Below are 25,015 nucleotides of genomic sequence, written 5' to 3' on the forward strand. Positions count from 1 at the left end.
GCTCTGGATCAGGGTAAATTTTATATCCAATTACAAGAACAGAAAAGGTTTTTCTCCTAAGATGCTCAGAGCCTAACATTTCCCAGTCAACAGGAGAGGGGCCAGAGAGAGGGCAGACGTGCATGTTTTAAGAAAAGAACGTATCATTTTTGTCTCTGAAGTCAGGAATACCGGCGATGAGTCTGTATTTCAATCGTGCTTATTCTGGGTGACACCCACCACTAGCCTTTCAGGTACAACAAGGGAAAAGCCATCAGCAAAGACCTTGGAATAGCTTCCTATAAACATCGCGGCCGGCCTGTACGTAATGACCCCGCAAGAGATGCAGGACAGGTGACCAGACCTCGTGATTCCGGCTGCTCTTGGGATGTCAGTATGTTTCCACAAAGAGGTCTGGGAATCCAGTTTTCACACAAAGGGTTCCCGTCATATGCTCATGGGAGCCAGCAGCCACATGGGCCCCTGCGCAACGTGGGAGGGGGAGCCTGGCTCCATGCTCCCAGAAGAGGCAGGGCCAGGACAGCGAGCCACCAGCACTGCCCAGGCTGTGGCATGTCCCCTCCCCCCCACTGACTCCAGGCTCCACGCTCTTCAAAATGCACAAGAGCCCGAGGACTCCAGTGGCGCACTGAGCTCCAAGCAGCACTGGGGGCTGCCCAGACCCAACCTAGTCAACATGCTGGTAAATAATCTGGGAAACAGCGTCACTGGTGAGGTGGTGAGATTTTCAGACAATACACAATTACTCACGACAACTCAGGCAGACTGCAAAGAGCTACAAAAGGATCTCTCAAAACTGCGTGACTGGACAACAAAATGAGGATGGACACTGGAAAACATCGTCCCAGCTAGACATACGAAAAGATGGGGATTAAATTAGCTGTTACCACTCAAGAGAGGGACCTTCGAGTTATTTTGGATAGTTCTCTGAAAACAGCCACTCCGTGAGCAGCGGCATGCAAAAGCGCAAATAGAATGTTAGGAATCATTAAGAAAAGGCTAGAGAATGAGACAGAAAAGATTGCATTCCCTCTGCATAATCCATGGTTCACCCACATCTTAAATAATGCATGCAGATGTGTTTGCCCCATCTCAAAAAAGATATATTGAAATTTGAAAAGGTTAAGAAAAGGGCCACAACATTTATTAGGAGTATGGGACAGCTTCCGTATGAGAAAAGACTAATAAGTCTGGCACTTTTCAGCTTGGAAAAGAGACAACTAAGGATATGTCTACACTGCAGAGTTTTTTCAGAAAAATGGCCATTTTTCCAGGAAAACTACACTTATGTACACACCGCAATTACATTCTTTTGACAGAAAGTTGAAAGAATGCAGGGATTTTTCTGATAGTTTCCTTCTACAATGAAGAAGCCTTTTTTGAAAGAGCGCTTTCGGAAAAAGGCGTGTGTGGATGGGGAAGAAGGGTTTTTTTAGAAAGAAGAGGCCACCAGGAAAAAGTACAGGTGCCCTGGTGGCCACTCCATCCATAGTCATCACAACTTAAATGCAAGATAGCATCCAATCAATGAGGACGCTATCTTTTTCAATGTGCTTTCGCTTTGTGGACATTCTCTTTTGAAAGAAGTTTTTCCAGAAGATCTCTTCCGGAAAAGCTTCATCCAAAAGAAGCCTGCAGTCTAGATGACGCCTCAGAGGGGATATGATTGAGTTCTATAAAATCATGACTGGTATAGAGAAAGTAGAAAATGAAGTGCTGTTTGCACCTTTTTATTACACAAGAACTAGGGGGAACCAAATTAAATTAATAGGTAGCAGGTTTAAAACAAATAATAGGAAGTATTTCTTCACACAATGCTCAGTCAACCTGTGGAACTCCTTGCCAGGGGATGTTCTGAAGGAATTTTACTGGGTTCAAAAAAGAACTAAATAAATTCATGGAGGTTAGGACCACCACAGGCTATTAGCTGTAATGAGCAGGGATGGTGTCCCTAGCCTCTGTTTGCCAGAAGCTGGGAATGAATGACAGGCAAAGGATCACTTGATGATTGCCTGTTCAGTTCATTCCCCCTTGGGCACCTGCCACTGGCCACTGTCAGAAGACAGGATACTAGGCTAGATGGAACTTCGGTCTGACTCAGTTTGGCCTTTGATTGTTACGTTGATTGTTTTCTATATCCTTAGGCTTTGTGCGTTTTAACAACTGGCAGTTTTTTACTCCAGTCACACCCCACAGCTCTTGTGGTGACAATAATAATGGTGTACACTTTTGGTCATTTTCTTTTTAACCTTTTGTAGTTTTTAAAATGCAGTTAAACTTTAGGAGAAAGCCTCTGTATTGTCGGATTTAAAACCTTATAAACAGAAACATTAGAAATCTAGCAAATTTCCCACAGGTAGCAGTAATACTTATACTTTCAAGCTCTAGCCATTAGAAGCTGTGAGAATTAAAAGTTTGGATTTTTTCCCAATACGTACACTTTGTGTATTTGTTTTAAATCAAAAGCAGTAACCATACACCCATAAAAAACCCTGTTATACTATGATGGACTAACACCATTTTGCTAAGTCCATAGCTGACTGCCAGGGAGTTATTTATTGCAATTGCATTAAAATTTTTATAAAGATCTTGTCAGTGTCCCCATTAAAATGTCAGTAAAGTTGCTCCTGGTCTAGTCGATGTGTAAAGCATCCTGATTTGTGAGTTTGTTTGTGCCACTTATTGAAATGATTCTGATTTGTTTTGTTCATTTGTTTGAAGCTATGGAAGTATAATGAATCTTACAGTTTGGTGTGTGCTCAGAGGCTGCCAGTCCCTTCTGCTCTTTCTCTGTCAGTAAAGGAATCCTTCTTCCACTCCAAGCCAAAGCACCTGAAAAGAGAAAGAGAAACTCTCAACTGGAGAAAGAGAATTTCCCCCATCAGAAATTCATTTCTATACAAATGAAAGCAGCAGAAACACAAACAAATCTGCAGCTCCCACCAACAGATTTCTCTCTTCACAGGCATCACTGAGATCTTTATGACCCAGACTAACAGCAAGAACAGGAAACATTTGGAAAACCAGGAAAATACTGCTCTCTGCCATCGTATGTTTCCAGTCTGTCAAAAGTCAGGCAAGCAAAATGACAAATGTGGCTCTGAATTTAGGAATATTAAAACAAAATAATCCAATGGAAGTTGCTAAAAAAAACCCTTCAAAACATAAATAGTTCCTTGCACTATTTGCAACACAAATGTTGGAGTTTTGTACTAAAGCATGAAATACCCTCCATGAAACTGGCCTATCACTGGCACAAAATGAAACCGATCATCATGTTTCATGGTCCAAGTTAAGAAAAATATGGGAAACAGCACACAGCACAAAGAGTAACTTCTAAATGAGATTTAAAAAAATACATTCTGTTGTATGACTCTGGGTATTATTAGCCCAGTTGCTAAACACACTTAGGCCATGTCTATACCACCAGGTTATTTTGAAATAATAACTCCAAAATAAGCTCATTTCGAAATAAGCTCATTCCTCTTCACAAGCAGGAGTTGTTATTTTGCAATAACAGGCTGGGTAGTGTGGGCGCTTGCCTTGTTATTTCAAAATAACTCCCCAGTGTTGACATGCCCTGAGATCACTGGAGTGAATGTCTCCGGGGGAACTAACTGGGAGAATGCCTTTAGCAACATCTTCTGGACCATCCTTCTCCTCATTCCTCCTGCCCCCCACCTCCCATGGGCTATAAATGCGGGGGTGAGGGGACAGATTTTCAAGAGAGCCCAACAGAGCGAGTTCTTTGGAAAATGTGACCCATATTGTATAAGGTCAGCTTATGTCAGATATAGGAAAAATACTTCACAAAGTTTGACATCTCCAATGCATCCATCCGGCTATGTTTCATCTAGGTGAGCAGCTCTGCCAGCACACAGCCACAATCCGCAGCCCTGCAGCATGTGCAAATCAAATCCAAGAAATAGTACATAGGCCCTTATTTGATGGAGATGGTAAAATTACTAAGAATGTTGCAGGAAAGGCAGAAGTATTCCATAAATATTTCTGTTCTGTATTTGGAAAGGACAAGATGATATACTTATGAAGGACTTTCCAGTCCATTAATAACTAAGAAGTCTGTTAGAGAAAATCTACTAGAGATAAACATTTTTAAATTATCAAATGTGAATAACTTACACCCAAGAATTATAAAAGAGCTGACTGAGGAGAGCTCTGGACCATTGGTGTTAAATTTTTATAATCTTGGGATTTGGGGGAAATTCCAGAAGACTGGGACAGGGCCAATGTTATGCTAATATTCAAAAATGACAATTTGGATGACCTGGGTATCTGTAGGCCAATCAACACCGATCGTGGGCAATATAATGGAAAAAGTGATACAGGATTAAACTGAAAGCTAAGAAAATAATTAATGCCACTCAACATGGTTTATTTCAAAACAACTCTCGGCAAATGAACCTGATGTCATCTTTTGATGAGCTAACGGGTTTGGTTGATAAAAGTAAATGCATAAATGTAATATACTTTTGTAAGGCAGTTGACTTAGTACCACATGACATTCTGATTTAAAAATAGTATTTTATGATATCAATAGAGCATGTGTTAATTTAATTACAAAAAGGCTAAAACAGCAACGGTCAGTGAAGAATAAACTCTGAATGGGGGTGTTTCTAATGGGGCTCTGCAAAGACCAATGAGCTGGAAAGAAATACAAAGTTACTTCTGCTCAAATGTGTGGCTGACACAAGGATGGAGAAAGTGCTAACTAATGCTATGGATAGGACGCTCATTAGAGACCTCTCTGTACAACGTGGGGCCATTCACACAGAAGTGTTTTAACACACTCAGGTGCAAAGTTACACATCTAAAGAGAAGGAAAGCAAGTGCTACTGACAGCATGGGGGACTGCATTCTGGAAACAGCCTGAAAATAGACAACCAAAAGGAGCTAATGTGATCTCTGGCTATCTGAAGAGGGGACTAGGGAATAGGCGCAGGGAGGGGTCGTTACCTCTGACCATGCCATTGGTGGGATGGATAATGAAATAATGAGTCTAGTGCTGGGGTCCACATTTTAAAGAGGATGCTGAAAACTTGGCGAGGATGCAGAAAAGGGCCAAAAAAGATTTGAGGGTTGGAGAAAATACTGTACAGTGAGAGACTTAAAGCGCTCGGTCTGCTTAGCCAATCAAACAGATGACTGAAAGGTGACTTGATAGAGGTGTATGATTACCCTCATTGGGTGAAAATACCCCCATTAAAGGGCTGTTCCGTGCCACAGAGAAAGGCACAAGAACCAATGATGGCAAGATGAAGCCAGACACGTTCAGAATAGAAATGAAGCATGAAGTGTTAACGTGGGAGATTAACCTTTGGCGCAAACCACCAGAGAAGGGGAAATCCTTCCTCTCCTGTTGCCGGCACATCGAGACTGGAGGCTGACTGGAGAGAGACTCAGGTGTTAGGAGCCCGGGCTGTCCATGGGACTTCCACAGCCTCAGTGCTCAGGGTTATCGTGGAGTTATCGTGGATAGTTATCTTGGAGTTATCGTGGACCGTTCTCTGAAAACTTCCACACAGTGTGCAGCGGTGGTCAAAAAGGCAAATAGGATGCTAGGAATTATTAAGAAAGGGGTAGAAAATAAGACCCAGAATATCTTACTGCCCCTGTATAAAACTATGGTACGCCCACATCTTGAATACTGTGTACAGATGTGGTCTCCTCACCTCAAAAAAGATATTTTGGCCTTGGAAAGGGTTCAGAAAAGGGCAACTAAAATGATTAGGGGTTTGAAACGGGTCCCATATGAAGAGAGGTTAAAGCGACTGGGACTTTTCAGTTTAGAAAAGAGGAGACTGAGGGGGGATAGGATAGAGGTCTATAAAATCATGAGTGGTGTGGAGAGGGCGGATAAAGAAAAGTTATTTATTAGTTCCCATAATAGAAGAACTAGAGGACACCAAATGAAATTAATGGGTAGCAGGTTTAAAACTAATAAAAGAAAGTTCTTCACACAGCGTGTAGTCAACCTGTGGAACTCCTTGCCAGAGGAGGCTGTGAAGGCTAGGACTATAATAGAGTTTAAAGAGAAGCTAGATAATTTCATGGAGGTTAGGTCCATAAAAGGCTATTAGCCAGGGGATAAAATGGTGTCCTTGGCCTCTGTTTGTCAGAGGCTGGAGAGGGATGGCAGGAGACAAATCGCTTGATCATTGTCTTCGGTCCACCCTCTCTGGGGCACCTGGTGCTGGCCACTGTCGGCAGACGGGCTACTGGGCTAGATGGACCTTTGGTCTGACCCAGTACGGCCGTTCTTATGTGCTTATGGTTGCACTGCAGTGAATGGGGGGACACGATGCACACGGGAGCCTGCTGAGCTACCCAACCACACCACCTGGAGCAGCCACAAAGAGGTGGGTTTGAGTCCCGCCCACCCTGGGAGTCTGACAGTTTGGAAGGAGCTTTGGATTGGCAGCTGGAAGCTCCCGGCAGGAAAGACCTAAGCAATTTCTTACTACGACCAGCTGGTGTTTCCTCATAACTTTTAACCCAGGGCTTTGGATACACTCCCAGGACATGGGAGACCCCTGGCTCAAGTCCCCCTCAGCCTGAAGAGAAGCAAGGTCTGAACAGGGATCAGCCACCTCTCGGCTGGGTGCTGGGCGTGGGGACAGTGGGATGTGGGGATAAATAGAATGACTCCCGTGCACGGGGGGGGGGGTGCCTGGGTTTATTACCCCGCACTGGTGAGGCAAAGGTTCAAGAGCAGTTCTTGGCCCCCTTGCCCATGGGCAGTGGGCGAAGGCCCAGCTGGGGAAGGCAGCCAAAGCGATACCCTTCCCCCGAGACCCTGCCCCTTCACAACCTTCCCCCTCGCCCCAGACAAGCCCAGCCCAACCCCAGCTGAGGGCCAGGGCTGCCCACAGCGTAACCCCAGCCCCCCGGCCGCAGGGAGCAGCACAGCCCCAGCCTTCCTCGGTCTCAGGCTGCTGCACGGTGCAGCCCCCGCCCCTCCTGGGGGGCTGGGCAGCGTAGGTGGTTCTGGGAAGGCAACGCCTTCCCTTGCCTACATTGCCGCTGCCCATGCCTGGCCCCTGGTGGGCGTGCTCCCAGCAGAGGGAGCAGCCAGAAAGGGCCAGCTCAGTCAGTGGGGCTGACAGAAGGGGAGTGGCTGTCGACAGCAGCCTCCTGCCTGGAAGCCGCCAGGACCCTGAGCCCTGGTTTTAAGCACCAGCTCCACCACCAGCTGCCTGCAGGCACCAAAGGGAACGACCTGCTAGGTGAAGTGGCCCCTTGGACTCTCTTCTGTGGGTGCCATTCCCCTGGACCATAGCCACTGGGTGCTACCAGTAGGTATTTTACCATTAGGGCCTATTGCGCCCAGCCAGCCCCCGGCAGCAGGGCTCCCACGGAGGAGAGACGGGCTCCCGTCCCTTGCTCCAGTGGCTCCTTGCGTAGCCTGGGTGGCGGAGAGCCCGGCCGAGACCTCCCACTTGGGAGTAATGCACGGCCCAGCGGCTAGGGGATGCAGCAGGCACGTGGTAGAGCCTTGTTCACAGCCTTGATCACCAGCAGGTGGCAGCTCCTTCCCCCCCACCACCATCCTGCCCGTTTCGTGTGGAGCCTGGCAGCTGGGGAGTCCCCCCCCCCGCCCATGGGAGCTAGGCAGAGGAACACTGATCTGCCCCCCTGGGAACCGCTCGGAGGCATCCCCATGACTCCGGGGAGGCAGCAAAGGGCGTGCTCCCAGGAGCCTTGGCAGGAGGAGGCAGCAGCTGAGCGTGGCTTTAGTGAATACCAATGGTCCCTAAAATAGCAGCCAGGCACCGTGACAGAATCAACGGCTGCGTTCACACGCACACCCCGCTGGCATCGTGTCTGTGGAAGGGGCCGTCTGGAAACTCAGGCTGTCCCCGTTAAAATGTGCGTGTGGCAACACTGTGTGTGAAGCGGCAGTGGCACTGCCGAGCGACGAACACCCTGCAAATGAAACATTCGTGACGCTGAACCAGCCCCCGGGCTGTTCTTTCAGTAAACGCTGACTTCCTCCTCGGGGCGGAGACCTCACTAGGCAGAAGAAAAACGTTGTGAGTGTGGAAGCATTGCCCCTCAGGGGTGCCCAGGGGTGTGGGTGGATTTCCCAGGCTACTGGGTGAGGACTTGAGCCGGTTTTGTGTGGGATGGATGAGAAGGAACCCCTAGATATTGAACCCGGCCTGGCTGCTGCCGGCGCCACCTGGCAGAAGGGTTACATTAACTTCAATTAAACAAGCACAGAAAGAGGCTTCTTGCCATATTACAACTCTTTTAATCTGTCCCTTTATTTTTAGTAGTCAGCATTTAGCATGGTACTGTGCTGTATTGGGGGTTTTTGTCTGTGCTACTGCCTGGCTGTGAACTGCCAGTCCCAAATGTGGTATGTGGTTGACTGGTCAGTTTGTAACTTCAATGTTAATAAAGCTATGGAAAGGAGAACATCAGAACGGCCATACTTGGTCAGCCCAAAGGTCCATCTAGCCCGGCATTCTATCTCCCGACAGTGACTGCTCCCAGAGAGAATGAACAGAACAGGGAATCATCCAGTGATTCCACCCCTGTTGCCCATTCCCAACTTCTGGCAAACAGAGGCTAGGGAAACCATTCCTCCCCATCCTGGCTAATAGCCATTAATGGACCTGTCTTCCATGAATTTATCTAGCTCTTTTTTGAACCCTGTTAAAATCCTGGTCTTCACAACATCCTGTGGTAAGGAGTTCCACAGATTGACAGTGTGTTGCGTGAAGTAGTACTTCCTTTTGTTTGTTTTAAACCTGCTGCCTATTAATTTCTCTCTCCCGGAGCCTTGGTTCACTGCACTTCACGAGACTAAGGAAGTTGCTCTGGGAGAGTTCAGTCCCAGTGCTGAAAGGATGTGATGCGAAACTTTGCCTTGAATCTAAGGCTATGTCTAGACTGCAGAATTTTTCCGGGATACCTGAAAAAACTCTGCCGCGTCCCGGGAACAGTTTCCAAAAAAATGGACATGTGCTTTCGGCATTCCTGTAGTCCTCTTGGTGAGAGGAATAAGGGACGTTCTGAAAGAGAAGGTTTTTCCAAAATTTGGCCCCATCTAGATGGGCCAAATTTCGGAAAAGCCTCTCCCAGAAAAAAAAAAGCGGCAAAAGATACGCAAATTGTGGTTTGCAATTTGCATCTCTTTCTCCGAGAAAAACGGCAGTCTAGACTCAGGCTAAGGTAGTTCGTTACAATTTGGGAGCAGTGGTTTATCTTCATTTTTCTTGCAGCCGTTTCTGACTTTTATGCCTCATTGCTTGGCCTCACTTGAAATCTTCCTAGAGGGACTTTTTGTTTGTGACATTCGTCTGCATGGGATGTTCCCCTCTCCCTCCCTCTCTGAGCCACTTCCTCTCTAGAAATTGCCTTTCTTTTTCTGTTAGCCTCTGATTCCTCTTGCAGTAAAGAAAGCTGTCATCCTCTACATTAAAGACGCTGCATTGCGCTGCATTGCACTTGCATTTGGAACTTAAATTCTCCCTGTAATCCAAACAACCGGGGATTAATAAAGCACACACTAGACACGGAAAAGAGGCTCACAGGCGACTCTGCAGTCATATGGTTTTCTTCAGGCTGTGGAAATAAATAGATTTGCTGTCATAATTAACAATTTACGTTGTTCCTGCTATTCTCTCTACTGCCTGGAGAAAGCTTCCCGACAGATACCGCCTCTCAGCTCACCTTCTGTCCCCAGCCGTTACTCCTCTGAGCACAAGCATAACAATGTATGTGACAGAAAGGGAGGAGGCAAACCTAAAAGGAGACAGAAAACAAGGAAACTGGCCAGTGTCAAGCCACCCTAACTTACAGCACGGTGCGATTAGCCATCCTTGCTACTGCAACACAGCAAAGCAAGCAGCAGCTCCAGCCAAGCCCACCCCGCATGGAGCAGGCAGCTCTGCCCGGGCCGTGCTCTTTACACAGTGTTTCATGTGGTCCCTTAAGAGCTTTGCTTCTGTAGAGCCGCGTCTCGGATGGGACCTTCTCTCCCACCTTTCATCAAACACAAAATCTTATGGTCTGCAGATCAGCCCACTCCTCCCACAGCCGAGTGACCCAGGGCTAGGCCGGTCAGTGGAGCTGACTTCGTGCTGCGCTCCCCGAACACCTCATTAACAGCACGGCTGACTGGACTAGAACTCCCTGGGAGGTAAGTCTGCCAATGGGGCAGGGAAGGGGGAAGGGGCCAGAGAAGGAAGCGGAATTCACTAATAAATGAGCTGTGGCTCAGAGCATCCCCAGCCTGCTTTGCATGACACACAAACGCCTGTGAGCGGGCGCGGTTAAGAATCACATGGCCCACACCAAAGCGGTTGGATTTGCTCTGGGCTGGCCTGTCCATGGCACAAAAAAAGGTTGGGAACCACTGCACTAGATGACCACTGGAGTTCCTTCTGACCCTCTGAGTCTAGGATTTGGGGAGAAAGTTTTGCCCATCATAAAGGAAACAGAAAAACTCCCACTTTGACATTGCTAGGGCCTGGGTTTCACGCTTCAGAGTTCTGTGGGAGGAGTGAATTTCACTGTGAAAGAGGCAAGGAGGTGGAAGAAATAACAACCCAATTAAAGGCCGCAGCTTGAATTCACACAAGAGGTAGAATTAAGGTTGCCAGGCCACCTTAATGTTGGCATTGCTTGACTTTAGACAGGCACGATCAATGGCAAAAAGTGAGGACACTTACTTATTCCTCTTAACATGAACACTCCAGACAAAATGTTCTTTTAAAGGTAAGATTACCCCCCCCCCACACACACACACACACACACACAAAACCATCACGATGACTAGACACCCCAGAGCACTGCTGTTAAATAAACCTTAATTTGGCATGGTAACGATCATTAGAAACATGTCAACGTAAGCAAGATTGGAGGGAATGCTTCCCTTGCAGCCAGCTGGAAGTGGGGAGAGACCCTGGCTGTCTTTGTAAGCACCGCTTGTTCCTGTCTTCCTTAGATTTGCTAGATATGCAGTAGGCAGAGGGGTGTTTTGCTCATAGCAATCAACTTAATATGTGACCCAGCAGCAGCAATGTTTGGATTAAATGCAGGGATCTGGTTACCCAGGTTTGTAAGTTTCGTGGGCATACAGGGCAGCAGGACTGTGCTAAATCTGTTCCAACGCAAAGCGCTCACGGTGAGCAGAAGGAACCTTGCAAAACAGGAGCTTGACTTCCAGCGTTCTGTGACAGTAGGAGGAGTGATGTAAGGCTATTCTTGTCAGAAGACTATATGCCATTCCCAGGTGTAGGGAGACAGGCCCGAGGTCAGGTCTCTGCTACAGATCTACAGTGGTCCGTGTCGCCCAGGGAGATGAAAAATCTGCACCTCGGAGTGATGTAATTGTAATGCCCCATGTAGACAGCACTGGACCAGCAGGAGAGCTGCTCCCGCCAGCATAGCTACTGCCGCTCTGGGAGGCTGAGTGCCTGCACCGATGGGAGGCACCTTCCTGCCAGCGTCAGCGCAGTTTTGCGAAAGCTGCCTCAGCTTTAGCACTGGGTGTGAAGAGACGCCCTTGGAGTTAGAGGCTCCAGGAGCTCCATGTTTTGACGAAAAGAAGGTGAAGGGGTGACTGTATCTCGATCTGTAAATATCAACATGGGGCGGACATATTTGATAACGGGCTCGTCGGTCTAGCAGAGGGTCCAGTGGCTAGAAAATGAAGCCAGACGGACTCAAACAGGAAAGAAGGAGTACATAGCTGGCACCAGGCATGGGAGCAGGCAGAGCCCCCCCCTCCGCACCAGCTGCACCCCTCGCTGCCTGTGCTATGCACCCCCCTGCGCTCCCCCCCACTGCCTGTACTATGCACCCCCCTGAAGTCCCCCCACTGCCTGTGCTATGCACCCCCCTGTGCTCCCTCCCGCTGCCTGTGCTATGCACCCTCTTCCCCCCGCTGCCTGTACATTTTCAGCAGTAAAATTAACCATAGGAAGAACTTACCCAGGGTGGCAATGGATTCTTCAGCACTCACCCTTTGAAATGAGGCTTGGAAGTTTTTCTAGAAGATCTGCTCTAGGAATCCCTGCGGGCAGACCTCTGGGCTGTGCTATGCAAGTGCTTGGATGGGCTAGATTAACACAATGGTCCCTTCTGATCTTGGAATCTGGCCACAAGGGCTCCGTCTAGACTGCACTGCTTCTCCGGGATACCTCTCAAATCTCTCTCAAAGTTCAAAAAAGCGGACATGCTCTTCCGCCATCCCTGTAAACCTCGTTTCACGAGGAATAAGGGACATGTCAAAAGAGCACTTCTTTCCAAAATGTGGCGCCGTGTAGACTGGTATTTCTTTTTCCAACTTACCAGTGCAGTGTAGACCTAGCCAGCCACACAAGCAGCTACATGCCAAACCACCACAACTACACAACCAGCTGTGCACCTGCACAATCAGCTGCCACAACAAACTGCCACAACTACACCACCTGCTTCACACTACACAGCCACAACTGCCAGACTGTGAAATGCTAACACAAATGACAATTGCCATCATCCTCACCCCTGCAAAGGGCTTTGTGCAGAAGGAGCAAAGGCTTCAGCCTGTGGTGTGCGGCAGCTGCACCCATGGTAAGACAGGTGGCTGCGAATGGACGAGGGGAGGGGCAATGCTGTCAGGTGACCCTCCCCCCCATTCCGTTCCATGGCTTTGTGCCATGGGAGAAGCAGCCCCACAGGAACATTTCTGTGCTGGAATGATATGGGGAACAGGGGGACTGGGGTGCTTCCTAACTGGCAATGGCATCAATCGTCAGAGAGAATCCCAACAAAACAGGCATCCCTGTTAACTTCCACCTAGCTGGGAGGCCCTGATAGCTCAATGCTGTTGATACAATAACCCCGTTTTGATTTCTCTTCCCCTCCATGGTGGGCAGAGACAGAGCGCAGAAATCTGACTGTGTGCACGCCTGGAGACATGTGCACGTGTGTGCCAAGGTGTGGATATGCGTGCCTGTGTATATGAATGTGAATACCTGCATGGGAGCACATGTCTGGGCACATATGTGAGTGCCTGCACGTGTGTGAGCCTGTGTGCACTCATGCTGAGGTGAGCCGCTGGTGATAAGAGCTGAGCACTCGCTCCCTGTGCACAGATGCCGCACTGCACTGGGCCAATAAATAATAAAAAGTCCAAGTGCCCTGTGGAAGCAGGCCCCACACTGTTTGGCTTCGGGCAAAACAGAGGAAACTTGGTGCCCCGAGGTCTAGAACAGTGGGATTAATAACACATCAATTTTAATGCTGAATTTTTTTTCTGCTTCACAAACAGCAAAGTGAATGTTTGAGCATCTCAGCAGGGGGTTAATGAGGACTCTGATTAGTTATTCAGGTTTCCTTGCGCTGCCTCCATCCATCCTGGTGCTGGGGGATGAAAGGAAAGGAGGATTTGCAAAGACACTCTTAAAGATACATTGCTCTGATTTCATCTGTGAGAGAACTACACCCGACAGGCGGCCCTCAAACTCACATCACCTGCTGACAGGGAGCATCCATCGCACCCCAGTAAAGTAGCCCCACCCTCTTACTCCCACAGCATCCACCTGCTTCCCTTGATGGGGGCTGACAATTCGAGAGAGAACACAAATGTGCTTCCATCTAGCAGCCCCTCTCTGCCCATCACAGCAGGCCAGGGTCCAGGAACACCCTCTCTGTGTCGACTGGATCGATGTTCTCGCGAGCGGGGTGAGTCACACAGAACACACCCCAAAGTCACTCCCAGCCCCAGCTGTAGCCATATCCAGGGATCTCTGTACGACAGAGAACTTGGCACAGTCTTGGCACTCATGCTGGGTTCCCACCTGGGCCCTGTACCTGGTTCGGTGTGAAAAGCAGCGCATGAAACCGGAGCAACAATGAGAAACCACTGAGCCTAAACGCACTTCCCTTCTGCCAGAGCGCTCCAGGAGGGAAGCCATATTTGCCACTCCTGGAGAAGGCCCTCCACACAAGCTTCGGGAGCTGTAGAAAAGGAGTAGCAAAAAGCTCTGCTCATCCCTTCCCGCTCATCCCCAGAACTCCCTTTCCCAAGCTCACTTGGTCAGTGTAATTGAGACATCCTGGATTCCTCCCCAACATTTGCTTGAAGGAATGTTGGAGCTGAATTGTAGCCCGGGGCATTAGCCCACAGGAAGTGGCAGGGAAATGTTACTGCCTAAACCAGGGGTGTCCAAACTTTTTTCAAAGAGGGCCAGATTTGAAGAAGTGGACATGCATGAGGGCTGTCCCCACACTCTCAGCCCCAAGGCGGAGGGCCTGCGGGGTCGGAGGCAGGCGGAGAGCGCAGGGCACGCCGGCCTCACGGCGGCCCGGGGGCAGGGCGAACCCGCAGCCGAGCAGGGGAGCGGGGCTGCGGACGTGCCCTACAGGGCAGGCTCTAGGACCGCGGAGGCCATGGGCGGCGGCGGCGCGGCCGGAAGCGGCGCGCTGGGCGTGCCAGTTCAAAAGAGCGCCGGGGAGCCAGGAGAGGGGGAGGAAGCGGGGGCCGTATTAAATCGGAACACGGGCTGCAATTGGCCCGCGGGCCGGACTTTGGACATGCCTGGCCTAAACCATGGTGAATGCCCCAGGAGTTTTATTGTGGACATCACATTTATGAGCTGTTTCTTTGGTAGCGCTAGCTTCTACTACACAAAACAAATCCCCTGCCATCAGAGCATCCGAATGACCTTTGCATGGCACCATGGAGCAGAAGCACCAGAAACCTTCCTGGAGCCATCCCGAACTAGAGAATCCTGTTTGGAATTTGTAATTGGGATGCTACCCAGACCAATGCAACTCTCCCGCAAACTCCCAGGTCTGCAGTGGGATGAGCTCAAGCTCGTATGTGCTAAGGAAGGAGCTGCTGCATCGTACATACTGTTGCTGCAGCAACCTCATCTAGCAAGCAGCAAAGGGGGCTGCCAGGAACCGACACCCTCTGCTGTTAAAATCTCTCTCAAATTGACAGTGTCTTCAGCTGAACTTTGGGGTCTCTTTTCAGAGGAATGTGGGTAATTATTTAAAGCAATTCTCGTTTCTGCCTCACAAAAATGCGTTCAGAGTGGCCGTATTTCACACGGACTTTCATAAAAGCCCAATAAAGCCAGTGTTTAGCATTTTATAGCCTTGCACAAAAATAACGATCTGGGCTCTTTGCTCCTCAGTGCAGAAATATTTAAAGCAGGGTTAGGTCTCCCACCCCTGGAATATTGTGAAAAAGGCTGACTTTACGGCTTTGTGCTTTCCCTGCCCTCAGCTTCAATTTAAATCTCATAACTACTGCATTATAGGCAGACTGGGTCCTTTTTGTTGCACCTGCATTCAGGGGTTACATCATTTCATTATTCTTCTAGACAGAGCGCTGTTTAACCCCTGACATTGCTAGTAACGGCTGGATGCCTACCAGCACTTTACAGCAGTTAGGTTGACAGTGTCAAAGCAACAGACCCGAAGGAGGCGGGGAAAGCGGGCGTAAGTCACCCGGTGGCTCTCTCCAGAAGAGCAGTGTCACCCTGGGAATATTCCCAGTAGCACGAGACTAGTCTGCTGGAAACGTGCCTGTCAAACATCACTCCAAGGGCCCTGCCCGGGTGTGACAATAAATGACAGGAACCCCAGACTCAGGACATGTCACTTGCCACGGGTAGCCAGCCCTGAAGTCACATCTCTAAAGCTAACTTCGTTACCAAAGAGACACAGCATGTGTGGAATAAACCGCCGGCTGCCTGACACTTGTTCTTTTTACACACAAACACAATCTTCTAAATCAGCCTATTTGGGCTGCTTCCCAGAGTGGGAAGACTTGACACTCAGGAGAGCGAGGTTTTCCACAAGACAGCCAGCCACTCCTCGCGCTAAGCACAGACGCTCCTTGTGTTAAAGCACCTGGAGGGGCCACGGGGAGCGCTAACGGTGCGGAGGAGTTTAGAGTTGGATGAGGGGCTGACTGTCATGCTGATGTTATTTTTGAAGCAGTCATGGCAAACCGAGTACAAGAAAGAAAGAAAGAAAGAAAGAAAGAAAGAAAGAAAGAAAGAAAGAAAGAAAGAAAGAAAGAAAGAAAGAAAGAAAGAAAGAAAGAAAGAAAGAAAGAAAGAAAGAAAGAAAGAAAGAAAGAAAGTCAATACCATGCCGGGGTTTCCAAACAAGGAAGACCTGGGTAATTATGGGCTTGTTAGTGTGACACTGATCACAGGCAGAGCAAGGGACTGGTTAATAGTAAGGCTTTCTCTACACTGCTAAATTTAAAGTGCTTTAACACAGCAGTGTGGTCACGGCACCAGTGCTGGGAGAGAACCCTGTAAAGAATCCACCTCCTCGAGGCGAGTAGCTAACAGCCCTGGGAGCCTGTTTACACTGGCGCTTTACAGTGCTGCCACTTGCTGCGCTCTGGGGGGAGGGGAGGGGGTATCTTTCATACCCCTGAATGAGAAAGTTACTGTTCAGTAAAGTGACAGTGTAGACAAGCCCTAACCTTAATGGTGAAGAATTAAAGGATGGAAATATAATTACATTAAACATGGTTTTAGTGAAAATAGGTTTTGTCAAACTTGTTATTTTTAGATGCTAAATTTACAGGTATGTTATTTCTAAAATATATAGTGTGCATCTGTCTATCTGTCCATCTGTGAATCTAACGTCCCAGAACTCAAGAACTCCTAAACAGGGGTATGGCTAGACTGCATCCCTCTGTCGGCAGAGGGATGCAGATTAGGCAGGTCGACATTGCAAATGAGGCAAGGATTTAAATATCCCGCGCTTAATTTGCATTAAAATAGCCACCGCATTTTGCCAACTCAGCACTTTGAAGGCAAAAAGGGGCAGTCTAGAGGGGGGATCTGTCAAGAAAGAAAGTCTTTTTCGACAGATCCCTTATGCCTCCTGCAAGGAGGTTTAAGGAATCTATTGAAAAAGGCTTTCTTTCTCAACAGATCCCCCCTCTAGACTGCCCCTTTTTGCCGACAAAGTGCTGAGTCGGCAAAACATGGCGGCCATTTTTATGCAAATTAAGCACGGGATATTTAAATCCCTGCCTCATTTGCAATGTCGATCTGCCTAATGTGCATCCCTCTGCCGACAGAGGGATGCAGTCTAGACATACCCCGAGAGGCAGGACCACCAAATTTGCTATGTAGCTTCCTCTTATTCTAATTTAAAGCAAGGTCAGGGTCTGGTTGTGGCAGGACAATGGGATGTGCCTGGGATTTGATTGTTTCTCCTAAAACAGTAAGGAAGGGGCCTGGTAGGAAGGACAGTTGTATTGCAGAATGATCACGGGGGGCAGCAAGGGGCCAGGGATCAAGGGCAGCCCATCCATATAGGCGAACTAGGCGGTCACCTAGAGTGCCAAGTTAAATGGGGCACCAAATGGTGGTGCAATATCATTGAGGGGTTTGGCGGTTGGGGCGCCGATTGCATGGTTTGCCTAGGGCAGCAGTTGCTGGCAGCTAGTCTAGGGCCGCCCCTGCCAGAGATGGGGACTTGGACAGCTGTAACCCCTTGAAACAGCAAGGGGCAGAGGTGGAGAAAGGGACTGCTATCGAGTATATATTTCAGAGAGTTTGTCTGTTTGTGTGTCTGTCTGTCCCCTAGATAGAGAACATATTCTCCTCTCCTGACTGTACCTGCTGGAGCTGCAGCAGCCATGAAAATGTGCTTTTCACCTGGCCCCAAGCTACTTGGGTAGTCCTCTCTCCCCAGAGCAGCCTGCCTACTGAACCCCTCTTCCCCGGCCGCACCCAGAGCAATGATTGAAATGAAGAATAACAAAAGTTATTTGAGATAAGGACCAGAGCAACGCTGGGTAAATCTTCTAGTGACTGATCAAGAGAACTGTGCAATATAACTTGACTCTCTATGTAAATAAGAGTAGCTCACACTATTTTGATTAAAAAGTAAGCATTACACAGAACAAACATAACAAATTAAATGGATCAAAACTGGCAAAAAGATAGATCTCAAAGTGTAATTATTAATGGAAAATTATTGATCAAAGGGGATGCTTTTAAGTGAGGTCTTACAGGGATCAATTTTTGACCAGTGAGATTAATTATTTTATCCAGCTATCTGCCAGGAAATATAAAGTCGTTGCAGATGACTGAAAGATGGATGGAGTGGGAACAGCTGATTAGGATTGCTCACCTACATGGCATGATCTGGATTGTTCAGTAAGCAGGGCACATGCAATAGATTCAGAATGTTAGGGTAGGAAAGACTCATTCTGATTACCTGGGAGTATCGTTAGGAGTAACTCTAGCTTGCTCACATATCGAATAAAGCCCGCCTCCCCACACAAAGCTAGCAGATGTGCAAATAAATCAAACAATAAGAATAACAACAGGGACTCTGAGACCAGCAAACACTGACTTGCTACCAGTGCTTTCTCAAATTCCACCACTTGACATTAAGAATTACAATGCCACAAAGAACCTCTTCGACAATATCCAGGAAATTCCACAACCACCACTTTTCAAAGGTATGTAGGAGGCACCTCACCACTGACTCATCAACAGTTGACCAATCTGGACTGTGTGATCAATCATGTGTGATCATAGGGATTTCAATCTGAGAGGCAGTTTCATGAGTATTAAAACATCTTTAGAATGCCTCAACCTTATAGATGTCCACGAGGAGTAACAGTAATTTGGAATAGGAAGCCTAATCCGAACTACCTAGTCCATGCCTCGTGTAGCTGCGGGCACGGAGTCCAAACTAGCGGACATTTAAAAATGGCGGCGCCCGGCAAGATGCAAATGAAGCCCGGGAAATTCAAATCCCTGGCTTCATTTGCAACTTCGGTTGCTTACATTAACCACCCTAGTTTGAACTAGGGCGGTAGTGTAGACATACCCACAGAGATCAGGTCATGGCCTTACACTATTCAATGCTTTTAGCAGTGGCCTGGAACAAAACATATGCTTATCAAGGTGTGTGTGGGGGTGGGGGGTTCTCCTATAGGGTATGTCTACATTAGAGAGCCTAATTGGAACTACCTACTCCATGCTGCGTGTAGCCGCAGGCACGGAGTCCACACTAAGGGGGATTTAAAAATGGCGGCGCTCAGCAAGATGCCAATGAAGCCCGGGATATTTAAATCCTGGGCTTCATTTGCAACTTCGAATGCCTGCATTAGCCACCCTAGTTCGAACTAGGGTGGCAGTGTAGACATACCCATAGTGAGTTTACAAATGGTAAGTTAACCTCATTGTTAAAAATGTGCACCTTCTTTCTAGTCTGAATTCATCTCACTTCAGATTTCAGCCGCCGGGTCTCATTTTGCTATTGTCTGCTAAAACAAAGAGCCCTCTGCTATTTAAAAAAATCTCCCGATGTCGGTTCCATTAAACATAATCAAGGCCACTCTTAACCATCTCTGATAAACAAAACAGATTGAGCTCCTTAAATCTCTCATTTGACACAGAGAGATTCAAGAAGCACAGTCTCTTTCGCTTATCCCCACACAGGTTAACAGTGACTTAATGATAGTCTATTAATACCTCCATGGGAAGGCGATTTCTGATCACAAAGGAAGACTCCGGAAGGAAGATGGCAGAACCCAAGGAGGCCGACTGCACTGGCTGACCATAAAACTGTCAGAGCTGGTGGAGACAGGTGCAGAGGTCGAGTGTCTGTGAATTCACCTTGCAGAGAGTCTTGAACTGGTAAATGAGACTCACCCAAGACCTTAAAATGAAGATGAATTGCTGGAGAGTGTACGTCAGATATTTGTTGAGCTCCCTAACGTAAATGAAAGCGGGTGCACCTGTTCCTAAGTCGCTCGGGTCCTGTCCTATTCTGCCTCCCTCCTGCTGTAAACAGCCTGTTTTCCAGACTCCCTATCTGATACTAAAGAGAGGCTGAAACAGACTTTTCTTTGGGACCATTCCATATGCTTCATTTCAGATTTAAACTGCACCGTAATTGTTCTGAATTAACTGCTCCAGCTGGAAAAGCAAACAAGCAATTTGTAAACCTTAAGAAAACACCCAGCTTATCTTAAGTGATTTAAGTTTCACAAGGAATCTCCCCTTGCTGGCTGGTAGAATACAAATAGGAGTAGTGCTTCTAGCAGGAGCATCCAGACCAGGGATGAACCTCTCTGTGCTACAGGGCTTTGAAAGTTCAACTGGCACATTCCAAACAAGCCAGACTCCTTCGAAGCAAATAATGAGAAAGTGACAATTATTCCCTGATGGAAAATCTCTACAGGAAGGCCAAGAATCTCAACGGGGACTCTGCAATGCGGGTGACACACTGTCGGGCCAGTGGGTGGACCCTGGGATACTCACTGCCACATGCCCCTGGTTTTGGAAGGAGAGCGTCACTATTTCCGGGGCTTCTTGACAGCACTAAACCAGCAGGCAAAGGTTGGGCAATTCCAAAAGGCTAAGTCAAGGATGGGAGCTGACTCCCAGCACTTTGACATGGGAGACAATTTCCCATCCCCAGAGCCATGCATCAAGGACATGACAACCGAAAAACAAGCATTCTTTGTAACTGATGAAAACCATCGGCGCTCTTTTGACGTTTACTGAACAGGTGAAGATTTTATCTTGGTAGACCATGAATGAGAACTACCACCCGGTTTCACTTAACACACAGGTTCTAAAGATGGTCTTTCTCCTGTACCCCCAATACAGCTTACAAGAGCCGGTGTGTAAGTGGCCTTTTGCGGCCTTCGGAAAGGATGAAGGAAGGTGTTGTTTTAGAAACCGATAGTGCATCAAAACTCACGTTGGAATTAAATGTTATTTCTTTCAGCATCTCTTCGAACCCCCACACTGCCTCTGTAAAAAGAGGTAGGAAAAGTCCAAGGACCCTGGCGTGTCCACCCAACAGTGAGTCTGTAGCTCCAACTTTCCCCAGTGCGAGGTCAGCTCCATTCTACAGAAGGGCCTGCCAGGCAGCACAAAATCAAAGAGAAGGCCACATGTCACTTCTGCACAGCCTGTTGGGAACAGCAGACCTCAGTAAAAGACCAAACTCACGAGTCAGACTGCTTGAAAGAGCAGCCGGTCCCTATTCCCGGCATGCCCCGTTACACAGATTAGTCCTTCTTGATGGAGAATTACAATTAGGGCTTCGTCTTAAGGAGGGATCAGCAATCAGATATCTTATCAAATGCCACCTCAATTATTCAAATAATCCCTGACTCCACACTTGGGTGCTGTTTAGGGAAAGTGGCCCCATTAATGTGCTGCTACTTCCCCATCACGTCCGACATTCTGAACTTCACGTCTGATTACGGAATTTGCATTCAATTTAATTTTTCCATCTGGAGTAAATGAATAATCCGAGTACCTACCCCTGCCTTAATTACATTTGTTAAATTAAAACCTGCAATGTGAGAAATGTAAATGCATGTGGTTCTGAGACCAGACAAACTGCAGGTAGGACCTGCTAAAACCTTTCTGTCTCCTGCTTCGATTTCTTTCCTTTCCCCGTAGCCACGCATCAAAGAAATTACAACTGGAAAACAAAAATCCTTTATAAATGATGAAACAATAGATGATCTTATGACATTTTCAGTGCTGTTTGCAGGAGAATGAGATAAAATGTAATAAATTCATATCCTTCTGTGTGCTTCTTGGCTCCAGCAGTTAAAATTTCCATCTCTTTATGCAGGATTCCTGGGGAGCAGAAATCCTTGATAATGCCAAACAATTCAACACTTTATTTTCCCTTTACTCTGCACCACTCAAAATATAGACTTCAAGCTGCCAGCTGCTGGAAATGAAACCAGATGCCATATTCTTTTTGCACAGAGAAAAATTGTTCCGACTCAGAGCTGCACAGAAGAAAGCCAATTAGCCAAATAAGGCTGAGTTTTAATTTCAGACTCAGAGCCCGTGTGCAGCGCCCCTGACCCTAGTCTGCTGAGCCAGTTGGATGGGAGTTCCTTTCTGCAGGTGCCTTTGCAGGGTATAACATTTGCTTTCTTTTCACTCCCGCTGAGCAGTGTTTTTAGGAAGCGCGATGGCCGACACAAGAGCTTTCCTGCAGATTTGAAGGGGCATGTTCAAATGAGCTACAAAAGAACTCTACTTCCTAGGCACTTTGTGCTGTGCCGGGCCACAGAGCAGCTCTTGCTGTGCCCTGTCCTGCTTACACCAAACCAGAGACCTCTGAGGAGGCTCCTCTGTCAGCTGGAAGGTCCCCGAGGATTAGTCTGTCCTGGAGAGAAACCCAGCGACACCGGCCAAAACGCAAGCCACAGCAGCGGGATGGAGCCTGTGGCAAGCAGGGAGAAGAGCTGTAGATCAGGGGGCTGGGAGCATGGCATGACATTGAGGCTGAGGCAAGAGGGCACGCAGAAAACTTCATGCGATGGAGCACGAGGTGGTGTGTGTGCACCACAGAGCACGGGGCTCCGGGAGGGGGTGCAACACACCATGGGGCAGTGGGGGTAGGCAAAGGAGATGGGGGGGAGTGCACGCCTGCGCACAGGGCATGGCGGGCTGCAGTGGAGCCCGCAGCAAGGGGGTGGGAACAATGGCGCACAGGCCAATGAGTCAAGCCTGGGCCAGGGGCCCATTCCCGTTCTCTCATCTGCATGGACTGCTGGGGGGGCGCCCAGGGCCTCTCCCAGCCCTTGGTGCACACAGAGCAAGGGGGTGGCAAACGCCAAACAGGCTGGGCCACAAAGAGACACCAGCAGCAAAGAACAGACTCGGGGTCAGGCCGCCCCACACAGCTGCGGCCTTTCGGGAGGGAAGGAAACGGGCGGGACTCAGCGAGGCTGCGCGGAGCAGCAGCTGGCAAATAGCGAGTGTCTAAGAACCAAGGGTCCAGGCAGTAAACGAGACGGTGGCTCTAAGGTGGGCCAAGCGGCAGGGCTGCTTTCAGCAGGACTGGTTACCAGGCTCCTCCACAGAAGGCCAAGATGAAGCCTTCGTTATTGAGCCTCGCTGCAGGATTGTACAGCCACCCTTGCTAAGGAACAAACCCGGGACAATGCTGCTCCCTGGGACGGCAGCCACCCGGCTCTGCCACGGCCTTCCTGCGTTAACAGGCCAGCCTGCCTCCATCCTAACCAGGGGGCGATCCTGCCCCGCCCAAGTCACTGGCAAAACTCTGGCTGGGACAAATTCTGCCCCCAATGGACGCAGGGTCAGGCCCCTGGCAAGCAGCTAGGTCAGTCCCCAGAACATTCAGCCTGGAGTGACAGCGAAGAGGCCGCTGCCCAGCACCGCTGAGGTTACAGGAGAGCCAGGGCAAGCGTAGTGAGGCTGGTGACCTAGACTCACAGACCTAGTCGAGGGGCTGGGGCAGAGCACACCCCAATGCCTCCCACAGCTGCTTGGCGCACAGGGGAGATGGGCCTGCATCCTCCCACCAGTAGCCTTGCACACGCTTGTGCGCAGAAAGCTGTCAGCCTGTGGGTGGGGAAAGGCGAGGTAGCACAATCCCCCAGGGCCAAGGCAGGGCTGTTCCTTACAAAGCAGTAGCTGCTGCTTCGCCTGTTCCAAGCCATGGGGCTCCTACCACTTCTTCCAGGAGCACTTGGAGTCTCGATCCTTCTACAACCCCTCGAGCAAGCTAAAGACCCCTCGCTCCTCAGCGTGGGGCCTGCCCTTGCAGCGCCTGGGAGCCTTCCCCACGCCTCTGGCCCATCGGGAATACAGTTTCAAGCACGGGTAAGCAAGCCTTAAAAGGAAAAAATTCACTGCAGCTAGGCCAGGCTCCGCAGGGATCACGCCCAAAGTAAGTTTGGCCCAAGCTAAATAACAGCGAAATGCAAAGAGAAGAGAAAAGGACGAATGTTTCAGTTCTTAGCGAGGCGAGGGGGGTCCAGCAACACCTTTCCTTGCAGTGGTTCTCCGCCAGGGGCATGCGTGCGCCTGGGGGGATGCAGGGGTCTTCTGGGGGCGCCTCAACTCATCCAGCTATTGGCTGAGTTTACAGGAGGCTACATAACAAGCACCAGTGACCCACCTCCATTTCCCACAGAGCAGGACTTGCGGCTGCTCCGCATCCATGTGAGCTCGACATTTAGAACCCGCCTGACTTGATAATTGCGTGCAAAAGGTCAGCGGTGCGCCAGCAACCCTGCGCTGTGACACGTGGGTCTTCTCTGCGTGACTGTGAGCGAGGACAAATCAACCTCCCAACAGGGACACAGGGCCCGAGAGCTGCTGGTTACTGGGCCAGCAGCTGTGGGTGGGAGAAGAGTGTCCGAGCCGGACCAAGCTCTGGTTTCCGAAGTGCGCGGCCGCGCCCAGCGCTGGGGAAGGCGAGCGCAGCAGGCAAAGGGCAAAGCAGCGAGTGTCTCCCCCTGCGCACGTTTCCAGCTCAGACCGTAGTTCTCATTTCCTGGCACCGGGCTTTGAGGCACAACCAGAAATGCTGCCACTGGCTGCCGCCAGCCCTGAGATTTACAGCCCGGCACTCCCCGCTGCGGCACCAGTAAGTCACTGCGCTGGCTCTGACAGCCGAAGGAAAACCCACCGGGCAGTAACCCTGCCTCAGGGCCGCTTCCGCCCCGGCCCCCCATGCCCAGCGCAGGGCAGTAGCCCCAGAGACCAGTAGAAGACTCCTGGGGGAGCAGACGCAGAGAACACAACCCAGAAGGAGGCGCCCATGGACCGCAGGGATGACCCGCACACGGGGGAGAAGGCACCCGGAGGGGGAACAAGGCCAGCACGAGACACAGCTGGGCTGCGGCAACGGACGGCAGGGTCTGAGTGAGCAAGCCCCCTCTACCCGGCCGGCGGCTGCTTTTGGCCTGCTGGGCTCTGCGAGGGCCGCAGGGAAGCGCTGGGACAAAAGCGTTTGTTCTGCAGCAAAGCCCGTGCAGGGCTGGAAACCAGAGTCAAGCAGGAGGCTGCTTCTTGGAGGATGATCCCAGGTCCAGTCCATCCCGAGCAGTTTGCTGCTGCAGGCTGGCGTGCTGCCAGGCCGGGCGGTAGGTGGGGAAGGGATACTGCCCCTTTCCGTGCACTGGAGGATCAATGCCAGGCCTCTGCCAATCTCGGGGGGGGAGGGGGAAGGTGCAGGAAACGGATCTGCAGGGAGTAAACTG

General features: G+C 49.4%; 1 protein-coding gene and 1 long non-coding RNA gene across 15 annotated transcripts in view; one reads left to right on the forward strand and one right to left on the reverse strand.

Moving 5' to 3' along the window:
• The window catches only part of PKNOX2 (PBX/knotted 1 homeobox 2), a 341,221-nt gene that overhangs the window by 172,761 nt on the left and 143,445 nt on the right, over positions 1-25,015 (reverse strand). For 13 of the 14 annotated variants that reach the window (XM_075909457.2, XM_075909454.2, XM_075909458.2 and 10 more), the window contains one exon: positions 2,746-2,832. The gene's annotated coding sequence lies outside the window, so the exon portion shown is untranslated. Of the gene's footprint in view, positions 1-2,745; positions 2,833-9,699; positions 9,720-25,015 lie in introns of those variants that run through there. The other variant, XM_089773271.1, reaches the window with a different exon arrangement.
• Positions 7,802-18,730, forward strand: LOC142820478 (uncharacterized). The gene is made up of 3 exons (XR_012897713.2): positions 7,802-8,051; positions 10,045-10,168; positions 17,587-18,730. It is a non-coding gene; the product is annotated as an uncharacterized LOC142820478 (long non-coding RNA).

Source organism: Pelodiscus sinensis, chromosome 25 (genome assembly GCF_052426305.1).
Source record: "Pelodiscus sinensis isolate ZL-2025 chromosome 25, ASM5242630v1, whole genome shotgun sequence".
Lineage (NCBI taxonomy): Eukaryota > Metazoa > Chordata > Testudines > Trionychidae > Pelodiscus > Pelodiscus sinensis.